This window comes from Brassica napus, unplaced genomic scaffold (assembly GCF_020379485.1).
Source record: "Brassica napus cultivar Da-Ae unplaced genomic scaffold, Da-Ae ScsIHWf_1211;HRSCAF=1735, whole genome shotgun sequence".
Lineage (NCBI taxonomy): Eukaryota > Viridiplantae > Streptophyta > Magnoliopsida > Brassicales > Brassicaceae > Brassica > Brassica napus.
Genome location: NW_026014632.1, coordinates 1 through 22167, shown reverse-complemented (window position 1 = coordinate 22167; position 22167 = coordinate 1).

Genomic DNA, 22167 nt, shown 5'->3' with positions numbered 1-22167 from the left:
GTCCGTGGGTGTCCGTCAGCACACAGGACGTCCGTGGGTGGCCGTCAGCACACACAGGATGTCCGTGGCTGCCTGTGTGTGTCCATGTGTGTCCGTCTGTGTCCGTCAGCACTCACAGGACGTCCGTGGCTGTTCATAAGTACACATATCAGCACGTTGGTCCTTGAACTCAGCACGTTGGTCCTTGGACTCAGCACGCTGGCCCTTCCCGTGGACTGTTTGGGTCATTTTGGCCCACGTGGGCTGTCTGTTCAGTACACACAGGACGTCCGTGGGTGTCCGCCAGCACACACAGGACGTTTGTGGCTGTCAGTGGCTGTCCGTCAGCACACACAGGACGTCTGTGGCTGTCCGTGTGTGCCCGTGTGTGTCTGTGGGTGTCTGCCAGCATAGACAGGACGTTCGTGGCTGTCTGTGGCTGTCTGTCAGCACACATAGGACGTCCATGTGTGTCAGTCAGCACACACAGGATGTCCGTGTGTGTGCGTGTGTGTCCGTCAGCACACACAGGATGTCCGTGGCTGTCCATCAGTACACATATCAGCACGCTGGCCCTTCCCGTGGACTGTTCGGGTGATTTTGGCCCACGTGGGCTGTCTGTTCAGTACACAAAGGACGTCCGTGGGTGTCCGTCAGCACACAGGACGTCCGTGGGTGGCCGTCAGCACACACAGGACGTCCGTGTGTGTCTGTGTGTGTCCGTCAGCACACACAGGACGTCCGTGGCTGTCCATCAGTACACATATCAGCACGTTGGTCCTTGGACTCAGCACGCTGGCCCTTCCCGTGGACTGTTTGGGTGATTTTGGCCCACGTGGGCTGTCTGTTCAGTACACAAAGGACGTCAGTGGGTGTCCGCCAGCACACACAGGACATCTGTGGCTGTCCGTGGTTGTCCGTCAGCACACACAGGACGTCCGTGACTGTCCGTGACTGTCCGTGTGTGTCCGTGTGTGTCCGTCAGCACACACAGGATGTCTGTGGGTGTCCGTCAGCACACACAGGACGTATGTGTGTGTCCGTCAGCACACACAGGACGTCCGTGGCTGTTTATCAGTATACATATCAACACGTTGGTCCTTGGACTTAGCACGCTGGCCCTTCTAGTGGACTGCTTGGGTGATTTTGGCCCACGTGGGCTCTCTGTTCAGTACACTGAGGACGTCCGTGGGTGTCCGCCAGCACACACAGGACGTCTGTGGCTGTCCATGGCTGTCCGTGTGTGTCCGTGTCTGTCCGTCAGAAGACACATGACGTCCGTGGCTGTCCATCAGTACACATATCAGCACGTTGTTCCTTGGACTCAGCACACACAGGACATCCTGGGCTGTCTGTTCAGTACACACAGGACGTCTGTGGGTGTCCGCCAGCACACACAGGACATCCGTGGCTGTCCATGTGTGTTCGTGTCTGTCCGTGTGTGTCCATCAGCACAAACAGGACGTCCGTGGCTGTCCATCAGTACACATATCAGCACGTTGGTCCATAGACTCAGCACGCTGGCCCTTCCCGGGGACTGTTTGGGTGATTTTGGCCCACGTGGGCTGTCTGTTCAATACACACAGGACGTCCGTGGGTGTCCGCCAGCACATACAGGACGTCCGGGGCTGTCCGTGGCTCTCCGTTAGGACACACAGGACGTCCGTGACTGTCTGTGTGTGTCCGTCAGCACACACAAGATGTCTGTGGGTGTCCGTCAGCACACATAGGACGTCCGTGTGTGTCCTTCAGCACACACACGACGTCTGTGGCTGTCCATGTGTGTCCCTGTGTGTCCATCAGCACTCACAGGACATCCGTGGCTGTCCATGTGTGTCCATGTGTGTCCGTCAGAACACACAGGACGTCGGTGGCTGTCCATCAGTATACATATCAGCACATTGGTCCTTGGACTCAGCACGCTGGCCCTTCTCGTGGACTGTTTGGGTGATTTTGGCCCACGTGGGCTGTTTGTTCAGTACATAGAGGACGTCCGTGGGTATCCGCCTGCACACACAGGATGTCCGTGTGTGTCCGTCACCACACAAAGGACGTCCGGGGCTGTCCGTGTGTCTCCGTCAGCACACACAGGACGTCCGTGACTGTCTATCAGTACACATATCAGCATGTTGGTCCTTAGACTCAGAACATTGACCCTTCCTGTGGACTGTTCGGGTGATTTTGGCCCACGTGGGCTGTCTGGTCAGTACACACAGGACGTCCGTGGGTGTCTGCCAGCACACACAGGATGTCCGTGGCTGTCCGTGTTTGTCCGTCTGTGTCTGTCAACACACACATGATGTCCGTGGCTATCCATCAGTACACATATCAGCACGTTGGTCCCTTGACTCAGCACGCTGGCCCTTCCCGTGGACTGTTTGGGTAATTTTGCCCCACGTGGGCTGTCTGTTCAGTACACACAGGACATCCGTGGGTGTCCGCCAGCACACACATGACGTCTGTGGCTGTATGTGGCTGTCCGTCAGCACACACAGGACGTATGTGGCTGTCCGTATGTGTTTGTGTGTGTCTGTGGGTGTCCACCAGCATACACAGGATGTTCGTGGCTGTCCGTGGCTGTCTGTCAGCACACCCAGGACGTCCGTGTGTGTCCGTCAGCACACACAGGACGTCCGTGGCTGTCCGTCAGCACACAAAGGACGTCTGTGACTGTTCGTGTGTGTCCGTCAGCACATACATGACGTCTGTGGGTGTCCGTCAGCACACACAGGACGTCCGTGTGTGTCCCGTCAACACACACTGGAAGTCCGTGGCTGTCCATGTGTGTCTGTGTTTTCCGTCAACACACACAGGACGTCCGTGGCTGTCCATCAGTATACATATCAGCACATTGGTTCTTGGACTTAGCACCCTGGCCCTTCTCGTGGACTGTTCGGGTGATTTTGGCCCACGTGGGCTGTCTTCTCAGTACACACAGGACGTCCGTGGGTGTCCGTCAGCACACACAGGACATTCGTGTGTGTCCATCAGCTCACAGAGGACGTCCGAGGCTGTCCGTGTGTGTCCGTAAGCACACACAGGACGTCCGTGACTGTCCATCGGTACACATATCAGCATGTTGGTCCTTGGACTCAGCACGTTGACCCTTCCCGTGGACTGTTCGGGTGATTTTGGCCCACGTGGGCTGTCTGGTCAGTACACACAGGACGTCTGTGGGTGTCCGCCAGCACACACAGGACGTCCGTGGCTGTCCGTGTGTGTTCGTTTGTGTGCGTCAGCACACACAGGACGTCCGTGGCTATCCATCAGTACACATATCAGGACGTTGGTCCTTGGACTCAGCACGCTGGCCCTTCCTGTGGACTGTTTGGGTGATTTTGGCCCACGTGGGCTGTTTGTTCAGTACAGAGGACGTCCGTGGGTGTCCACCAGCACACACATGACGTCTGTGGCTTTCTGTGGCTGTCCGTCAGCACACACAGGACGTCTGTGGCTGTCTGTGTGTGTCCGTGTGTGTCCGCCAGCATACACAGGATGTTCGTGGCTATCCGTGGCTAGGACGTCCGTGTGTGTCCGTCAGCACACACAGGACGTCCGCGTGTGTCTGTCAGCACACACAGGACGTCCGTGGCTGTCCATCAGTACACATATCAGCACACTGGTCCTTGGACTCAACATGCTGGCCCTTCCCGTGGACGGTTCGGGTGATTTTGGCCCACGTGGGCTGTCTGTTCAGTACACATAGGACGTCCGTGGGTGTCCATCAGCACACACAGGACATCCGTGGGTGTTCGTCTGTACACACATGACATCCGTGGCTGTCCGTGTGTGTCCGTGTGTGTCCGTGTGTGTCCGTGTGTGTCCGTCAGCACACACATGACGTCTGTGGCTGTCCATCAGTACAGATATCAGCACGTTGGTCGTTGGACTCAGCATGCTAACCCCTTCCCGTGGACTGTTCGGGTGATTTTGGCCCACGTGGGCTGTCTATCCAGTACACACAGGACGTCCGTGGGTGTCCGTCAGCAGTCAGCACACACAGGACGTGTGTGGGTGTCCGTCAGCACACACAGGACGTCTGTTTGTGTCCGTCAGCACACACAGGACGTCCGTGTGTCTCCGTGTGTGTCCGTGTGTGTCCGTCAGCACACATATGACGTCTGTGGCTGTCCATCAGTACACATATCAGCACGTTGGTCGTTGGACTCAGCACGCTGACCCTTCCCGTGGACTGTTCGGGTGATTTTGGCCCACGTGGGATGTCTGGTCAGTACACACAGGATGTCCGTGGGTGTCTGCCAGCACACACAGGACGTCTGTGGCTGTCCATGTGTGTCCGTCTGTGACCGTCAGCACACACAGGACGTCCGTGTCTGTCCATCAGTTCACATTTCAGCACGTTGGTTCTTGGACTCCGCACGCTGTGTAAGACCCGTGTGTGTCCGCCAGCATACACAGGACGTTCGTGGCTATCTGAGGCTGTCTATCAGCACACACAGGACGTCCGTGTGTGTCTGTCAGCACACACAGGACGTCCGTGTGTGTTTGTCGGCACACACAGGACGTTCGTGGCTGTCCATCAGTACACATATCAGCACACTGGTCCTTGGACTCAACATGCTGGCCCTTCCCGTTGACGGCTCGAGTGATTTTGGCCCACGTGGGCTGTCTGTTCAGTACACATAGGACGTCCGTGGGTGTCCATCAGCACACACAGGACGTCCGTGGGTGTTCATTTGTACACCCATGACATCCGTGGCTGTCCGTGTGTCTCCGTGTGTGTCAGTGTGTGTCTGTGTGTGTCCGTCAGCACACATATGACGTTTGTGGCTGTCCATCAGTACACATATCAGCACGTTGGTCGTTGGACTCAGCACGCTAACCCTTCCCATGGACTGTTCGGGTAATTTTGGCCCACGTGGGCTATCTATTCAGTACACACAGGACGTCTGTGGGTGTCCGTCAGCAGTCAGCACACACAAGACGTGTGTGGGTGTCCATCAGCACACACAGGACGTCCGTGTGTGTCCGTCAGCACACACAGGACATCCGGGGCTGTCCGTGTGTGTCCGTGTGTGTCCGTCTGCACACATAGGACGTCCGTGGCTGTCCATCAGTACACATATAAGCACGTTGGTCCTTGGACTCAGCACGCTCACCCTTCCCGTGGACTGTTCGGGTGATTTTGGCCCACGTGGGATGTCTGGTCAGTACACACAGGATGTCCGTGGGTGTCCGCCAGCACACATAGGACGTCTGTGGCTGTCCATCAGTACACATATAAGCACGTTGGTCCTTGGACTCAGCACGCTCATCCTTCCCGTGGACTGTTCGGGTGATTTTGGCCCACGTGGGATGTCTGGTCAGTACACACAGGATTTCCGTGGGTGTCCGCCAGCACACACTGGACGTCTGTGGCTGTCTGTGTGTGTCCGTCTGTGACCGTCAGCACACACAGGACGTCCGTGTCTGTCCATCAGTTCACATTTCAGCATGTTGGTTCTTGGACTCCGCACGCTGGCCCTCCCCGTGGACTGTTTGGGTGATTTTGGCCCACGTGGGCTGTCTGTTCAGTACACACAAGATGTCTGTGGGTGTCCGCCAGGGCACACAGGACGTCCATGGCTGTCCGTCTGTGTCTGTGTGTGTCTGTGGGTGTCCGCCAGCACACACAGGACGTTCGTGGCTGTCAATGGCTGTCCGTCAGCACACACAGGACGTCTATATGTGTCCCTCAGTACACACAGGACGTGTGTGTGTCTCTGTGTGTGTCCGTCAGCACACACAGGAAGTCCGTGGCTGTCCTTCAGTACACATATCAGCACGCTGGTCGTTGGACTCAGCACGCTGGTCCTTGGACTCAGCACGTTGGCCCTTCCTTGGATAGTTTGGGTGATTTTGGCCCACGTGGGCTGTCTGTTCAGTACACACATGACGTCCGTGGGGGTCCGTCAGCACACACAGGACGTCCGTGGCTGTCCGTGTGTGTCTGTGTGTGTCCGTCAGCACACACAGGACGTCCGTGGCTGTCCATCAGTACACATATCAGCACGTTGGTCCTTGGACTCAGCACGCTGACCCTTCCCGTGGACTGTTCGGGTGATTTTGGCCCTCGTGGGCTGTCTGTTGAGTACTCACAGGACGTCTGTGGGTGTTCGCCAACACACACAGGATGTCTGTGGCTGCCTTTGTGTGTCCGTGTGTGTCCGTGTGTGTCCGTCAGCACTCACAGGACGTCTGTGGCTGTTCATCAGTACACATATCAGCACGTTGGTCCTTGAACTCAGCACGTTGGTCCTTGGACTTAGCACGCTGGCCCTTCCCGTGGACTGTTTGGGTCATTTTGGCCCACGTGGGCTGTCTGTTCAGTACACACAAGACGTCCATGGGTGTCCGCCAGCACACACAGGACGTTTGTGGCTGTCAGTGGCTGTCCGTCAGCACACAAAGGACATCTGTGGCTGTCCGTGTGTGCCCGTCTGTGTCAGTGGGTGTCTGCCAGCATACATAGGACGTTCGTGGCTGTCCGTGGCTGTCTGTCAGGACACACAGGACGTCCATGTGTGTCCGTCAGCACACACAGGACGTCCGTGTGTGTGCGTGTGTGTCCGTCAGCACGCACAGGATGTCAGTGGCTGTCCATCAGTACACATATCTGTACGCTGGCCCTTCCCGTGGACTGTTCGGGTGATTTTGGCCCAAGTGGGCTGTCTGTTCAGTACACAAAGGACGTCCGTGGGTGTCCGTCAGCACACACAGGACGTCCGTGGCTGTCTGTGTGTGTCCGTGTGTGTCCATCAGCACACACAGGACGTCCGTGGCTGTCCATCAGTACACATATCAGCTTTTTTGTCCTTGGACTTAGCACCCTGGCCCTTCCCGTGGACTGTTTTGGTGATTTTGGCCCACGTGGGCTGTCTGTTCAGTACACAAAGGACGTCTGTGGGTGTCCCCCAGCACACACAGGACGTCCGTGGGTGTCTGTGGCTATCCGTCAGCACATAGAGGACGTCCGTGGCTGTCCATCAGTACACATATCAATACGCTGGTCCTTGGACTCAGCATGCTGGCCCTTCCCGTGGACTGTTAGGGTGATTTTGGCCCACGTGGGATGTCTGGTCAGTACACACAGGATGTCTGTGGGTGTCCGCCAGCACACACAGGACGTCTGTGGCTGTCTGTGTGTGTCCGTCTGTGACCGTCAGCAGACACAGGGCATCCGTGTCTGTCCATCAGTTCACATATCAGCACGTTGGTTCTTAGACTCCGCACGCTGGCCCTCCCCGTGGACTGTTTTGGTGATTTTGGCCCACGTGGGCTGTCTGTTCAGTACACACACGATGTCTGTGGGTGTCCGCTAGGACACACAGGACGTCTGTGGCTGTCCGTCTGTGTCCGTGTGTGTCTGTGGGTCTCCGCCAGCACACACAGGACGTTCGTGGCTGTCAATGGCTGTCCGTCAGCACACACAGAACATCTATGTGTGTCCGTCAGCACACACAGGACGTGTGTGTGTGTCTGTGTGTGTCCGTCAGCACACACAGGACATGTGTGTGCGTCTGTGTGTGTCCGTGGCTGTCCTTCAGTACACATATCAGCACGCTGGTCCTAGGACTCAGCACGCTGGCCCTTCCCGTGGACTGTTTGGGTGATTTTGGCCCACGTGGGCTGTCTGTTCAGTACACACATGACGTCCGTGGGTGTCCGTCAGCACACACAGGACGTTCGTGGCTGTCCGTGTGTGTCTGTGTGTGTCCGTCAGCACACACAGGACGTCCGTGGCTGTCCATCAGTACACATATCAGCACGTTGGTCCTTCCCGTGGACTGTTCGGGTGATTTTGGCCCACGTGGGCTGTCTGTTCAGTACACAAAGGACGTCCGTGGGTGTCCGTCAGCACACAGGACGTCCGTGGGTGGCCGTCAGCACACACAGGATGTCCGTGGCTGCCTGTGTGTGTCCATGTGTGTCCGTCTGTGTCCGTCAGCACTCACAGGACGTCCGTGGCTGTTCATAAGTACACATATCAGCACGTTGGTCCTTGAACTCAGCACGTTGGTCCTTGGACTCAGCACGCTGGCCCTTCCCGTGGACTGTTTGGGTCATTTTGGCCCACGTGGGCTGTCTGTTCAGTACACACAGGACGTCCGTGGGTGTCCGCCAGCACACACAGGACGTTTGTGGCTGTCAGTGGCTGTCCGTCAGCACACACAGGACGTCTGTGGCTGTCCGTGTGTGCCCGTGTGTGTCTGTGGGTGTCTGCCAGCATACACAGGACGTTCGTGGCTGTCTGTGGCTGTCTGTCAGCACACATAGGACGTCCATGTGTGTCAGTCAGCACACACAGGATGTCCGTGTGTGTGCGTGTGTGTCCGTCAGCACACACAGGATGTCCGTTGCTGTCCATCAGTACACTTATCAGCACGCTGGCCCTTCCCGTGGACTGTTCGGGTGATTTTGGCCCACGTGGGCTGTCTGTTCAGTACACAAAGGACGTCCGTGGGTATCCGTCAGCACACAGGACGTCCGTGGGTGGCCGTCAGCACACACAGGACGTCCGTGTGTGTCTGTGTGTGTCCGTCAGCACACACAGGACGTCCGTGGCTGTCCATCAGTACACATATCAGCACGTTGGTCCTTGGACTCAGCACGCTGGCCCTTCCTGTGGACTGTTTGGGTGATTTTGGCCCACGTGGGCTGTCTGTTCAGTACACAAAGGACGTCAGTGGGTGTCCGCCAGCACACACAGGACATCTGTGGCTGTCCGTGGTTGTCCGTCAGCACACACAGGACGTCCGTGACTGTCTGTGACTGTCCGTGTGTGTCCGTGTGTGTCCGTCAGCACACACAGGATGTCCGTGGGTGTCCGTCAGCACACACAGGACGTATGTGTGTGTCCGTCAGCACACACAGGACGTCCGTGGCTGTCCATGTGTGTCCGTGTGTGTCCGTCAGCACACACAGGACGTCTGTGGCTGTCCATCAGTACACATATCAGCATTTTTGTCCTTGGACTCAGCACCCTGGCCCTTCCCGTGGACTGTTTTGGTGATTTTGGCCCACGTGGGCTGTCTGTTCAGTACACAAAGGACGTCTGTGGGTGTCCGCCAGCACACACAGCACGTCCGTGGGTGTCTGTTGCTATCCGTCAGCACACAGAGGACGTCTGTGGCTGTCCATCAGTACACATATCAGCACGCTGGTCCTTGGACTCAGCACGCTGGCCCTTCCCGTGGACTGTTAGGGTGATTTTGGCCCAAGTGGGCTGTCTGTTCAGTACACACAGGACGTCCGTGGGTGTCCATCAGCACACACAGGACGTCCGTGGGTGTCCGTCAGTACACACAGGACATCCGTGGCTGTCCATTTGTGTTCGTGTGTGTCCGTCAGCACACACATGACGTCTGTGGGTGTCCATCAGTACACATATCAGCACGTTGGTCGTTGGACTCAGCACGCTGACCCTTTGAAGAACCCTAAGGAACGAACACTCAACCGGATCTGATGATATGAACTCGATCTGAAGAGATAGAGAACCAATGGATTGTTTAGTGACACAAAGGGATGCGGAAGACCCAATGATACTACTATACCTCTCAATGGCCGCTTGATTTGACAAACAAGTCCGGCCCAAAGAAAGGGGATTCACTTGGAGATAGCCTCACCAAGGGAACAAGAATGTTCTAATCAAAGAACAAAGAAAGAAATCTCAAAATGAATAAGGAAAATCGATTATCTTATTTCAAGGATGTGTTCTCATACTTATATAACATGTAGTCAAAGATAATAAATAAAAATGTATGAAAAGAGACATAGAAAATAGATAGAAGACCAGATCTAGTCAAGCACAGAAAATAATGTTGACTGGTCGATTTGAACTCTTCGGCTACTCTTGTCCAGGTTCGGTGTAACTGATAGCACGTCCCGCGGTAAGGAGCAGTACACGGCCGGTACAGTCTTCATGTAAGGACGGGTGATTTTCATGGACTGTTCTGGACCAAAAGGTGGCTATGTCTTCGGACAACCTTAAGAGTCTTGCCTTAGAGAGATTTGGCTGATCAAAGTTCATGAACTGATCGAAGTGTCGGATCAGTTCATCAGAACGATCCCCGGTTCGGCCGAGATGGCTTAAGAGAGAGAGACCATGGTCGGATTTGGATTCCACTTGATCAACTTCACTTCCTGCTTGACCGATGGACTTAGCATGACGAACAGGACGGGAAAGGCGAACTTCAGTACGGTTGATTTGGCCATCTGGTCGCGGGTTATGTTGAAGCTCCAATTCGGACGAGTGCGGGTCGAGACGATACACGGCCCGAGCAGTCTGTTCGGCCCGATCGATGGACTGAACCTCAGTTGCGTTGTTTCGGACGTTCTGATCCTCGTTCTGATCTGATTCCATGGACTGATCCTTGGACTGGGGCACATCATTCCCTCCTTCTTCAAAAGGATTTGACCACAAATCCGGATCATCTACAAGAAAAGAGGAAAGATCAGAAACGTTAAAGCTCGAAGAAATGTCATACTTACCTTGAAGATCAACCTGATAAACATTGTCATTGATCTTCTTAAGGATCTGGAATGGACCATCGACCCGAGGCATAAGTTTAGACTTTCTTTCTTCCGGAAATCGCTCCTTTCTCAAGTGAACCCAGACAAGATCACCTTCTTTGAAAATAACCTCCTTTCTTTTCTGATTGGCATATCTTTTATAGATCTCGGTCTTGGCCTCAATGTTTGCATGAACCTGTTCATGTAGCTTTTTGATAGTGGCCGCCTTCCTCTTGCCATCTGTACTAACTCTTTCACTCAAAGGCAAAGGTAAAAGATCAAGTGGGCACAAAGGATTAAACCCATAACAACGTCAAAAGGAGAAAACTTTGTAGCAGAATGCATTGCATGATTGTAAGCAAACTCAACATTTGGTAAGCATTCTTCCCAAAGCCTAAGATTCTTTTTAACCAAAGATCTAAGCAGAGCAGACAAGGTTCGATTAACAACTTCAGTTTGACCATCAGTTTGCGGATGACAAGTTGTGAAAATCATCAATCATGTTCCTAGTTAGACCATAAGGTTTTCCAAAATAACTAAGGAACTTAGAATCGCGATCAGATACAATGGTGTTAGGCATTCCATGCAATCTAACAATCTCTCTAAAGAACAAATCAGCAACTTGTGTGGCATCATCAGTTTTATGACAAGGAATGAAATGAGCCATTTTCGAAAATCTGTCTACAACAACAAAGATTGAATCTCGTCCAGACTTAGACCTTGGCAATCCTAACACGAAATCCATAGAAATGTCTACACAAGGATGAGAAGGAATAGGAAGTGTAGAATACAAACCGTGGTTTGAAGATTTGGACTTAGACTTCTTGCACACCACACATCAGCTACATATCCGTTCCACATCTTTCATCAAGCTTGGCCAATAGAAGTGATCATGAACCGCCTTGTAAGTTTTCTTAACACCAAAGTGTCCCATAAGACCTCCTCCATGAGCTTCCCTGAGAAACAACTCCCTCAAAGAACATTGGAGCACGCACAAGCGGTTATCAAGGAATAGGAATCCAGAGTTTTGAAAATACTTTCCATAAGCGACCTTGGAACATTTTCGGAAAACCTCTTTGAAATCTTGATCAGATGCGTATAAATCTTTGATAAACTCAAAACCAAGCAATTTTGTTTCAAGGGCTGAGAGAAGAGTATACCTTCGAGACAATGCATCGGCCACAACATTCTCCTTACTATGTTTGTACTTGATCACATAAGGGAATGTCCCAATGAACTCCATCTAACGAGCATGCCTCTTGTTGAGCTTCTGCTGACCCTTAAGGTGTCTTAGAGACTGATGATCAGTGTGGATGATGAACTCCTTAGGCCAAAGATAGTGCTGCAACATTTGAAGGGCCCTCACCAAGGCATAGAGTTTTTGGTCGTATGTGGGGTAGTTGAGCATAGCTCCTCCAAGCTTCTCACTGAAATAAGCCACTGATTTTCCATCCTGCATCAACACAGCACCAATACCAACACCAGAAGCATCACATTCGATTTCAAAAGCTTTAGAAAAATCTGGAAGTACAAGTAAAGGGGCGTGAGTCAACTTCCCTTTAAGGATTTCGAATGCTTCTTCCTGAGCTGGTCCCCATTTGAACCCCACGTTCTTCTTGATTACTTCAATAAGAGGAGCGGCCAAGGTACTGAAGTTTTGAACAAATCGCCTATAGAAGCCGGCAAGGCCATGGAAGCTTCTTAATTCACCAATGATGGTCGGAATCGGCCAGTCCCGGATTGCTTGGACCTTCTGCTCGACCACTCTCAAGCCATCTGCACCTACAACAAAACCTAGAAAGACCACATGATCTGTGCCAAAATAACACTTTCCAAGGTTAGCAAACAAACGTTCCTTTCTAAGGACTTCAAGAACAGATTTCAAGTTCTGTTGGTGCTCATCAAGGCTTTTGCTGTAAATAAGAATGTCATCAAAGTAAACCACAACAAAATGACCAATAAAACACCTCAAGACATGATTCATTAGGCGCATGGAAGTACTAGGTGCATTAGTGAGACCAAAGGGCATGACAAGCCACTCATACAAACCTAGTTTTGTTTTAAAGGCCGTTTTCCATTCATCACCTTTTCATCCTAATCTGATGATAGCCATTTCTCAAATCTATCTTAGAAAACTACTTAGAACCATGGAGTTCATCAAGCATATCATCAAGACGAGGGATAGGATGTCGAGACTTTACTGTGATGTTGTTTATGGCCGGCAGTCCACACATCCTCCAGGAGCCATCCTTCTTTGGTACAAGTAGAACAGGCACGGCACAGGACTGAGACTCTCTCTGATGTATCCCTTCTCAAGCAAGTTTTTGATCTGTTTCTGCAGTTCCTTGTCTCTCGACCGGAATGGTGCGGTACGCTGGCGGTTCGGTAGAGAGGCCCGCCCGGGACGAGATCGATCTGATGCTCATGCCTCTCACCGGTGGCAATCCTTTGGGATTTTCTTCTGGAAACACATCAGAATAATCCTGCAAGATACCTAAAAACTCACTCAGAATCTCCGGTGCAAGGTCAGAAGAAGATGAGGCCAGAGAGACTCTTTATAAATCAGTAAGAGAATGGCTTTTGAGAGCAAAGAGACTTCCTTACCTGACTTTCTTTGACAAAGAAGTTGGAGTTTCTGGTACTGGTCTCAGGTTTATCAGCTTTAGAGTCTTGGTCTTGGTTCTTCTTAAGTTGGACCTGGTCTTGATGGACTTCCGAAGGCGACAAAGGCACCAAGGTGATCTTCTTTCCTTTATGATCAAATGAGTGCGGTTTGTGAAACCATCATGCACTGCCTTCTTGTTAAATAGCCAAGGCCGGCCCAAGAGAACATGGCAAGCATCCATGGGAAGCACATTGCAAACAACCTCATCCTCATATCGGCCAATGGAGAGTGGAACCGTGACTTGCTCCTTCACATACTGTTCTCGGACTCATTGAGCCACTCCAACCTGAAAGGACGAGAAAGAGGCCGAGTAACAAGCCCAAGTTTCTTTACAAGGGTGTCACTAGCCACATTAGTGCAACTACCTCCATCAATAATTAAAGAACAAACTTTATCAGATATGAGACATCTAGAGTGAAAGAGATTCTCCCTTTGTTCTTTGTCATTGGATTTTGGTTGGACACTCAAGGCACGCCTAGTAACCAGTAGTGAACCATGGCTTGGCTCATCAAAAACATCCTCATCATAGATCGGATCAGAACTCTCCACGAAGGTCGAGCAAACTCATTGATCCCTCCATCGACCTCCTCATCAAAGATGGGATCAATGGTGTCGTCCAAGACCTTCCTAGTAACAAAGGGGACCATGAACCGGAAGTCAAGTTCTTCTTCCTCATGATCATCATCATACACTGGTCCGATATCCTTCTTGTCTTCTTCAGATTCGACTTCTCCATTCTCCATGAGCACCATCACCTTTTGGTTTGGACATCGGTTGGCATAGTGGCCAGGCCATGACACCTAAAGCATTGGATGTCTCTGGTTCGTTTGGTAGCTTCTTTTCTTTCTTTTCTCTATTAACACGAGCAGGGACATTTGTCTGAAAAGCTGTATTTGTTGTGGAAGAAGACTTACCCTTGTCTTGATAGTTTGGCTTGGAAGCAAAGGTTGTTTTAGAAGCAAAGGTCGGTTTAGTGAGACCCTTTCTCTTGACTTGTTGCTCGATCAGCACGGCCTTGTGTAACATCTGCTCCATGCTGTCATAGTCTTCCAGCTCCATGCGGTCTTGTATGTCCCAGTTGAGCCGGTAAAAATCTGGCCATGGTGGCGTCTAAGGGCTCTTCTACATCAGCTTTGATCATCAAGGTCTCAATCTCCTGGTGATAGTCCTCAACTGACTTAGAAACTTGAAGCAAACGCCTGAGTTTATGGTGTAGATCTCTGTGGTAATGGTCGGGAAAAAAGCGTCTCCGCATCAGCAGGGAAAGCTCATCCCATGTATCAACTGGCGCCTCACCTGCTCTCCTCCTGCTAGTCACAAACTCGATCATACCAGTTAATAGCATAGCCAGTAACTCAGCAGCAGCAAGTCTAACCTTTTTAATATCAGAAAAATTTTGACAATTAAACACAAGTTCAATTTTTCTTTCCCATTCAAGAAAAGCATCCGGATCATTTTTGCCATCAAAACTTGAATTTTCAATTTCAAACCACCCAAGCCATCATTGGTTCTTTCATTTCTACCAAAGGGATTGACATCACCTCGGTTTTGATGCCTAGGAACTCTCCTTGGACAGTTGATGGATCGATCATCATCATAAGACTCTTCTCGGATTTCTAGGTCGGACGGCTGTTCCTCCTTGGATGGTCATCTTTCTGGTTCGTGGCTGACTGGATGGCCCTGAAGTTCATCTAGCCTCTGATGGATTGCCTCCAAACCTGTATTCAACAAGTTAGACATAGAATCATTGAGAGCACACATTTGCAAGTTAGATAATCCGGCATGTGAATTTCCGGGTCGGTTTCTTTCATCTTCACTATCCATGGCTACCTGAAAACTTAAACAAGGTAAAGTTAGATTAAAAACCTCACACACTCAGGTGTTTATCCTTGCCCACACACGTGTTTCACTCAATTTGGTAGTCACACAAGAGAGTTTCCCTCAAAGTTCTAAGAGAACAAACTAGATACCCAAAATGAGAATCCCAAGTGAAACACCCAAGAGACAAGATATAAAGATAAGAGATTTAACAAGGGGAATCGGTATTAACCACCTCCAAGGCCGGGTTTCTCCTCGGCCAGCAGGCTTACTCTTCCACCACCAAACCACAATTGAAAACTTTTGATATATTTTCTTTCTTTTTTTTTTTTTTTGATTAGATCTTTCTTTCTTTTATTTTAATATATATGGATGGTAAAGCGGGGCCCGGATTCAAAGATAGATAGAAGAAGAATTTCTTTTTTTTTTTGAAGAAAATGATAGATGAGAAGATGGATGAAAAGAGATACCGGAAGAGTGGCTCTGATACCACTTGAAGAACCCTAAGGAACGAACACTCAACCGGATCTGATGATATGAACTCGATCTGAAGATAGAGAACTGATGGATTGTTTAGTGACACAAAGGGATGCGGAAGACCCAATGATACTACTAGAACTCTCAATGGCCGCTTGATTTGACACACAAGTCCGGCTCAAAGAAAGGGGATTCACTTGGAGATAGCCTCACCAAGGGAACAAGAATGTTCTAATCAAAGAACAAAGAAAGAAATCTCAAAATGAATAAGGAAAATCGATTATCTTATTTCAAGGATGCGTTCTCTTACTTATACAACTGTAGTCAAAGATAATAAATAAAAATGTATGAAAAAGAGACATAGAAAATAGATAGAAGACCAGATCTAGTCAAAGCACAGAAAATAATGTTGACTGGTCGATTTGAACTCTTCGGCTAATCTTGTCCAGGTTCGGTGTAACTGATAGCACGTCCCGCGGTATGGAGCAGTACACGGCCGGTACGGTCTTCATGTACGGACGGGTGATTTTCATGGACTGTGCCGGACCAAAAGGTGGCTAAGTCTTTGGACAACCTCAAGAGAGTCTTGCCTTAGAGAGATTTGGCTGATCAAAGTTCATCAACTGATCGAAGTGTCGGATCAGTTCATCAGAACGATCGCCGGTTCGGCCGAGACGGCTTAAGAGAGAGAGAGACCGTGGTCAAATTTGGATTCCACTCGATCAACTTCACTTCTGACTTGACCGATGGACTTAGCATGACGAACAGGACGGGAAAGGCAAACTTCTGTACGGTTGATTTGGCCATATGGTCGTGGGTTATCCTGAAGCTCCAATCCGAACGAGTGTGGGTCAAGACGATACACGGCTCGAGCAGTCTTTTCGGCCCGATCGATGGACTGAACCTCAGTTGCGTTGTTCCGGACGTTCTGATCTGATTCCATGGACTGATCCTCGGACTGGGGCACATCACCCTTCCCGTGGACTGTTCAGTGATTTGGCCCACGTGGGCTGTCTGGGTCAGTACATGCAGGACGTCCGTGGGTGTCCGCCAGCACACACAGGACGTCCAGGGCTGTCCGTGTGTGTCCGTCTGTGTCCGTCTGTGTCCGTCAGCACACACATGACATCCGTTGTAAGACCCGATCCCGGCCGACTAGGCCGCGGTCGATGCCTCACATCGCTCAGTCCATACCCGGACCGAACCTCTAAAAATTTTGCCCTTTATTTAAAATATCGCCCATTGGCGAGGGCTAACTCAGATCCTAGCTCAAGACTACCTTAGTCATTCCCTAGCTAGATCCTTTCAACTTATGCACAGCGGAATAGTACTACTTAACCATTGGTCTATAACCAATATAATACTGTCTGGTCGAATCACCTCGGCTAATGGTTAGTATACTCAACTACCAGCTAGCTCCAAGGTCAATCCCGAACCCAAATCAAGGCATAAAAATCTGAGGTTCCATTCCCCTAACCATTCTATCTAGATCTATGCAACATTGCTAGATCATACCTTTGCACACCCAAGAGCTTGTTAGCTCATCGGCCCAGCTACTCTAGCTGAATGAACTCATAAACCAGCTGATCGAGCTGTCACACTCGAACTGAGCTAGGACCGAGCTATGGCCAGCTGCCATATACTGCGTCCAGCTCCTTTACACACAAAAAAACAACTCCCTTAGGTACTTAGTCATTCAGCCAACCATCCCCAAGACATAAGTAACCCTTGAGAAGTCTTCAAACAGCTAAGGACATGCATCTGGCCCTTACCGGCTCATGCACTGTCCCACATCCTTTGCCTTATCAACTTATGATACCAAGTCCAGCTCATGGACTAACAATACCCATCAGATCCTGAGTCAATCAACCAACCACCCCACATGACTCAGAACTGATGAGTCTTCATACTTCCTAATCAGTCATGGAACCATGTCCCACTGAACCTGATTAGTGTTGCTCTTACCACCGGTGCATCCTTCGACCAATCAGATCAGACACCTTGATCCATCATCCAAGGATCAGGTCGTCCATCCTTGCCCATGATCAGATCACACACGGCCTGCCTTACCAACACCAAGGTTGATAACCAGCAATTCCTTATGATCAATATCATAAGTGACAATATGTTCCAGCACACAAACATATGATCAGATATCCTAACACAAGGATCTGACCCATATGCCCTCAGGTGCAATTTTGACCCCAAGCAAACCTGCTCCAAAAATCAATTAAAATTCATGACAGTTCATGATAAATCTAACTAAGAGAATGGTCCAATCAGATTTCCCAGAACCGCCTCCATCCCATAGATCTCGGCCAAGATCAGCCGAACCGGCCCAAGGGACCATCTCTAAATCAATCAGATAAAAATCCCCAAATACCATGATAATTCATGATAATTCACCACTAAGAGGATTCCAAAGTCAGATCGCCATAATCCATCAGGAAGTAGGAGATCCAGACTTAGCTGCCAAACCAAGGCCATGGAGGGTTCTTCTGAACCGGCCAAGCCATGGTTCAGTGCTACTATGTCTAATCATCAATCTCAATCATAAGAAGAAGGATAATATGATTAATAATCATAAAACAAGTAGGTGTAAGGTACTGCAGGACCAGATCTGCCCATAGTGTACCAGACTATGTCAAATGGTCTGCAGTCCCCACCTGTTACCTCATCAGGGGCGTCCATGCTCCTCCTAGCACGCCTTCATCAAACCCTTATCACATACTCCCAGTATTGATAAGATCTAACCATGGTTCGTGCCCATCCCTCCTTCCATGGAACTTCCATGAAACCAGTTTCTATACTGCATCCATCTTCAAGGCTGTTCATGCCTTTGAGAGTGGAGTCAAGCCTTCCCCCTTCTCTCCTAACCATTGCGTGTGTTTCCCAAGACACAGAGGAAGCCTTAGACATGATCATCCATGATCAATCACCATCCAAAGGTCGTGCATCACTTCCCTCTTTGTTTCCCATGAAACTGCTTTCCACACCAATCTCCCTTTAAGGCTGCATTGGCCCTTGGGAATGGATTCCGGCCAACTCCCTCCTTTCCTCACCATTTGCGTGTGTTCACAGGCTCCAGATAAGGCTTTGGGTGTTGTTAACAATGATCAAAACCGTTCAGAGGGTCGTTCTCAACTTCCCCCTTGATCTGCCCCAAAACTGTCTCTTTATGGCCTTCACACCACCATGGGTCTTGGATTGGGAATCCAACCAACTCTCTGTATTTTTTCTCTGGATTCTTTGTGTTTCAGGGTGTAGAAGGAAGCCCTGGCGTGCCTGCAAAGGCACGGACTTGCCTTCCTTATATAGGAGAAGGGGTGGTTACTTCTTAACCATTGCATCCCTTCGGTATCATTTCTGGCCATTGATTTAATCAATGGTACAGATTGCACCCTTTCGCCTATGGCAGTTACCACACGCCCTGGAACTGCCAAACCACTCCTGGACAAGTCCAAACAAGGCCCAGACTGATTGCCCACGCCCATGACCCAACCACAAGAGCCCTCCAGCCCATTGGTACACATGGGTCTTCCACATGCCCTGGTCACTGTCCCGACCCGAACCAACTGCCCAAGACTCGAACACTCAGTCCAGCTGAGTTGAGCTGATCCCAGCTGATACAGCTGAGTGAGCTAGACCATCCAGCTCAGGGAGCTGACCTACACTTCAGTGAGCTACACCGAGCTGCACTACACTTCACCTAGCTGGTCGAGCTTGCTTACTGCATCGCCCAGCTGTTATACACTGTGTCCAGCTTGCTTCCTTTATCTTCTTCAATCCTTCTAAGTCCCTTGGTCAATTTCCAGACCTAGACTTAGTTTTCCCATGATCCATTCTGATCACTCACTTCATCGAGCTTCACCTGGATCTTGTCCAGCTACCAGCTCGCTTGTCCAGCTCCTTTGAGCTTGTCTCCTTCTTGGATTAGCTATGCCTTAGCTCCCTGATGCCCTTAACCTTACCTTCAGGCCATGATATACTTGTCTTTAGGTCATATGACCTGAATGGTGCGTTTCCTCGCACCGCAGTCCGTCCGGACGATCCTATCCAGGATCGGGGACATGACAAGTCTCCCCCACTTACAAAGGATTCGTCCTCGAATCCAGTGGTGTTAACCTCTTGTCTCATGACAAAGGTCCATCCGAACCCTTTGTACCCGGAACATGGAGCATGCTCGATTGGTTCTTTCTAATCAATTCGTTGCATCTCCCACCTTGTTCCTTCTCACTGACCACATCTTGGTCATCATATATACAACAAGTCTCCCCCACTTGATAGATATTTAACCCAAAATCTTATCAAGTGGTCCATCAAGCACCCATACAAAGACATGACTTGTGTCACTGACCCAACTCTCCAGGTTGCGTTCGTAGTAGACACCAAGTCCATGTAGAACGCCTCTAGTTCCATGACCAGATCAAATTCAGTACCTAGGACATACTGAGTACTCAAGTCTTAGTAGATTCAACCAATCTCCAAGCCACTCGATGCACCAGCCAAGTCCTAGCGAACATGTTCCAATCTTTAGGCTGGTCACTCTACATGAGTCCTAACAGATTGTTCTGTTTCCTTAAGTCCTTCCTGGACAATAAGGTTTATGATTCCAGCAATTCATCAATCCTGGGTAAAGGGTACTTGTTCTTCCCAGTCACCCTGTTCAAACCCCTATCATCAATGCACAACCTAAAGCTACCATCCTTTTTCTTAACAAATAGGACTGGTGCTGTCATGTCCCCGATCCTAGATAGGATCGCCCGGATGGGCCATGGTGCAGGGAGACGCACCAGTCAGGTCATTAGACCTTGAGACAAGCGTATCATGGTCCTGAATGAAGGTTAAGGGCATCAGTCAGCTGAGACTTAACCAGGATACGATGGAAACAAGGGTAAAGGAGTTGAGTGAGTGTTTAGGCAGCTGGACGGTGTTGGTTTGAGTTCAATCAGCTCGGTTCAGCTGGTATTCAGTTCACCATGATCTGTTCAGCTCACAGGAGCTGGTGGACTATCTCACTCAGCTGGGAACAGCTGGAGGTCAGCTCAATCCGGTGAACGGTGCGTTCTGGTTCGGATCAGTGTGGACGAGTCCGGGACGGTTACTGGGCGAGCCGATGGTCTGGGTGCAGGACGGTTCGACCAAATTGGTCTTAGGCTTGGGACAGGGAGTGGGCAAGCTTCCAGAGTGTGAGCTGAGGCTCAGTGATCGATTTGTCAAAGGAAGAAAAGGGAGAAACCGCCAATGGGCGGTTATGGGACGGTTTTGGGAAGAAGGGATGTGATTTTGGGTAACTGTTCGCCCAGGCGGTTGGGGACAGTTTAAGTCGTCCTCTCTCTCTCATTTCTCCATTCTGGTCGATTTTTACTCACTTTCACACAGAGAGAAACACAGAGAAAATTCAAGAGAGAAAGAGAGACACAAACCTTGGATTGGCCGATTTGATCCAAGAGATTGTTCTTGAGTGTTCCTGGTGTGTTGGGCGTGTGATCAAGAGGATGGATTTGAGGCAGAAAGACAAGGAGAAGGCAAAGGAGAAAGAGAGGAAGTCGCCCCTGGAGACCGAACTCCTAGGTGAGAGGTGTGGCCAAGAGTAACCGGACAAGGCCGTGGATGATGGCCGTGTGAGTCTGTCTGGCCGTTTGGATCGATTGGCCACTCCTTACTCTGACTTCTTCTACTCGTTTTTCTTCATATATATTGTACTATCGATTGTTTTATGATATTACAGGGAAGGATCTATCGATCTTAAGGCCTGGCCTGATCAAATCCCCATGAAAGCCCCTTGTTCTTGTGTGGGCTGTTCATGGCCGAGATCACTATGATCTGAGCCGGTTCTTTTGAATCTGATTATGGGAATATTTTTCTTCTGAATTGTCATGATTTATCATGAATTTATTTGGTATTTGGATCTCTTTTTAAAGGGGTCAGATTTGACATTTTTGATGATTGTTCTTGACTAGATTGGATCCGACCATGCAATGTGAACTGATTCTTGTTTGTAATCTAACCTTGTGATTGTGTGTTGTTTGTGTTGGATCCAGGACCAGAAATGGACCGTGGTAAGGAAAAAGCACCATGAGGACCGCAGCCATGGGAAGATGTGTGTTGATTGGTTGATTCTGAAAATTGTGTAATTATTGTAGCCTATGTGCAACTTGTGAACTTATGCGATTCTAGTGTGTGATCTATTTATTAGGATGATGAATGATGTATGAACCTTGGTTATTATCTATGAAATATCTATTTGCCCTAGTCGATGTTGGATTGTTTAAGTGTGAATGTGGAACCTCAAAACTCTGAAAAGACTTAGAATTATTTAACACTTGAACTTGAATATGTAAATGAAACTGGTTGCATTGTTGGTGAGGCCGCGGTCTGGTTGGATTGGGGAATCCAGGATCGGTCTTACAAGTTGGTATCAGAGCATTCTTGATTCTAGGATTTGTTGGGTTATCCTAGCTCACCACACACTTGGCCGTTTGGACTCATGGTGAGATAGTTGGGTTCTAAGTAATCTTTTGTACTGATTAACTTAGGAGTGATTGAGGTTTGTGTGTTCAGTTGTGGACTAACCTTTTGTTTGTGTTTGTAACTCCTAAGGTACAAGAAGGTATAAATCTCGGAAAGGAAAGGAGGGCAACTGGAGCGTCTGGAGCAGGGGCAGGATGGTGTGAACAGACCAGGGTGTTACCAGCTGGAACCATTCCAACCAC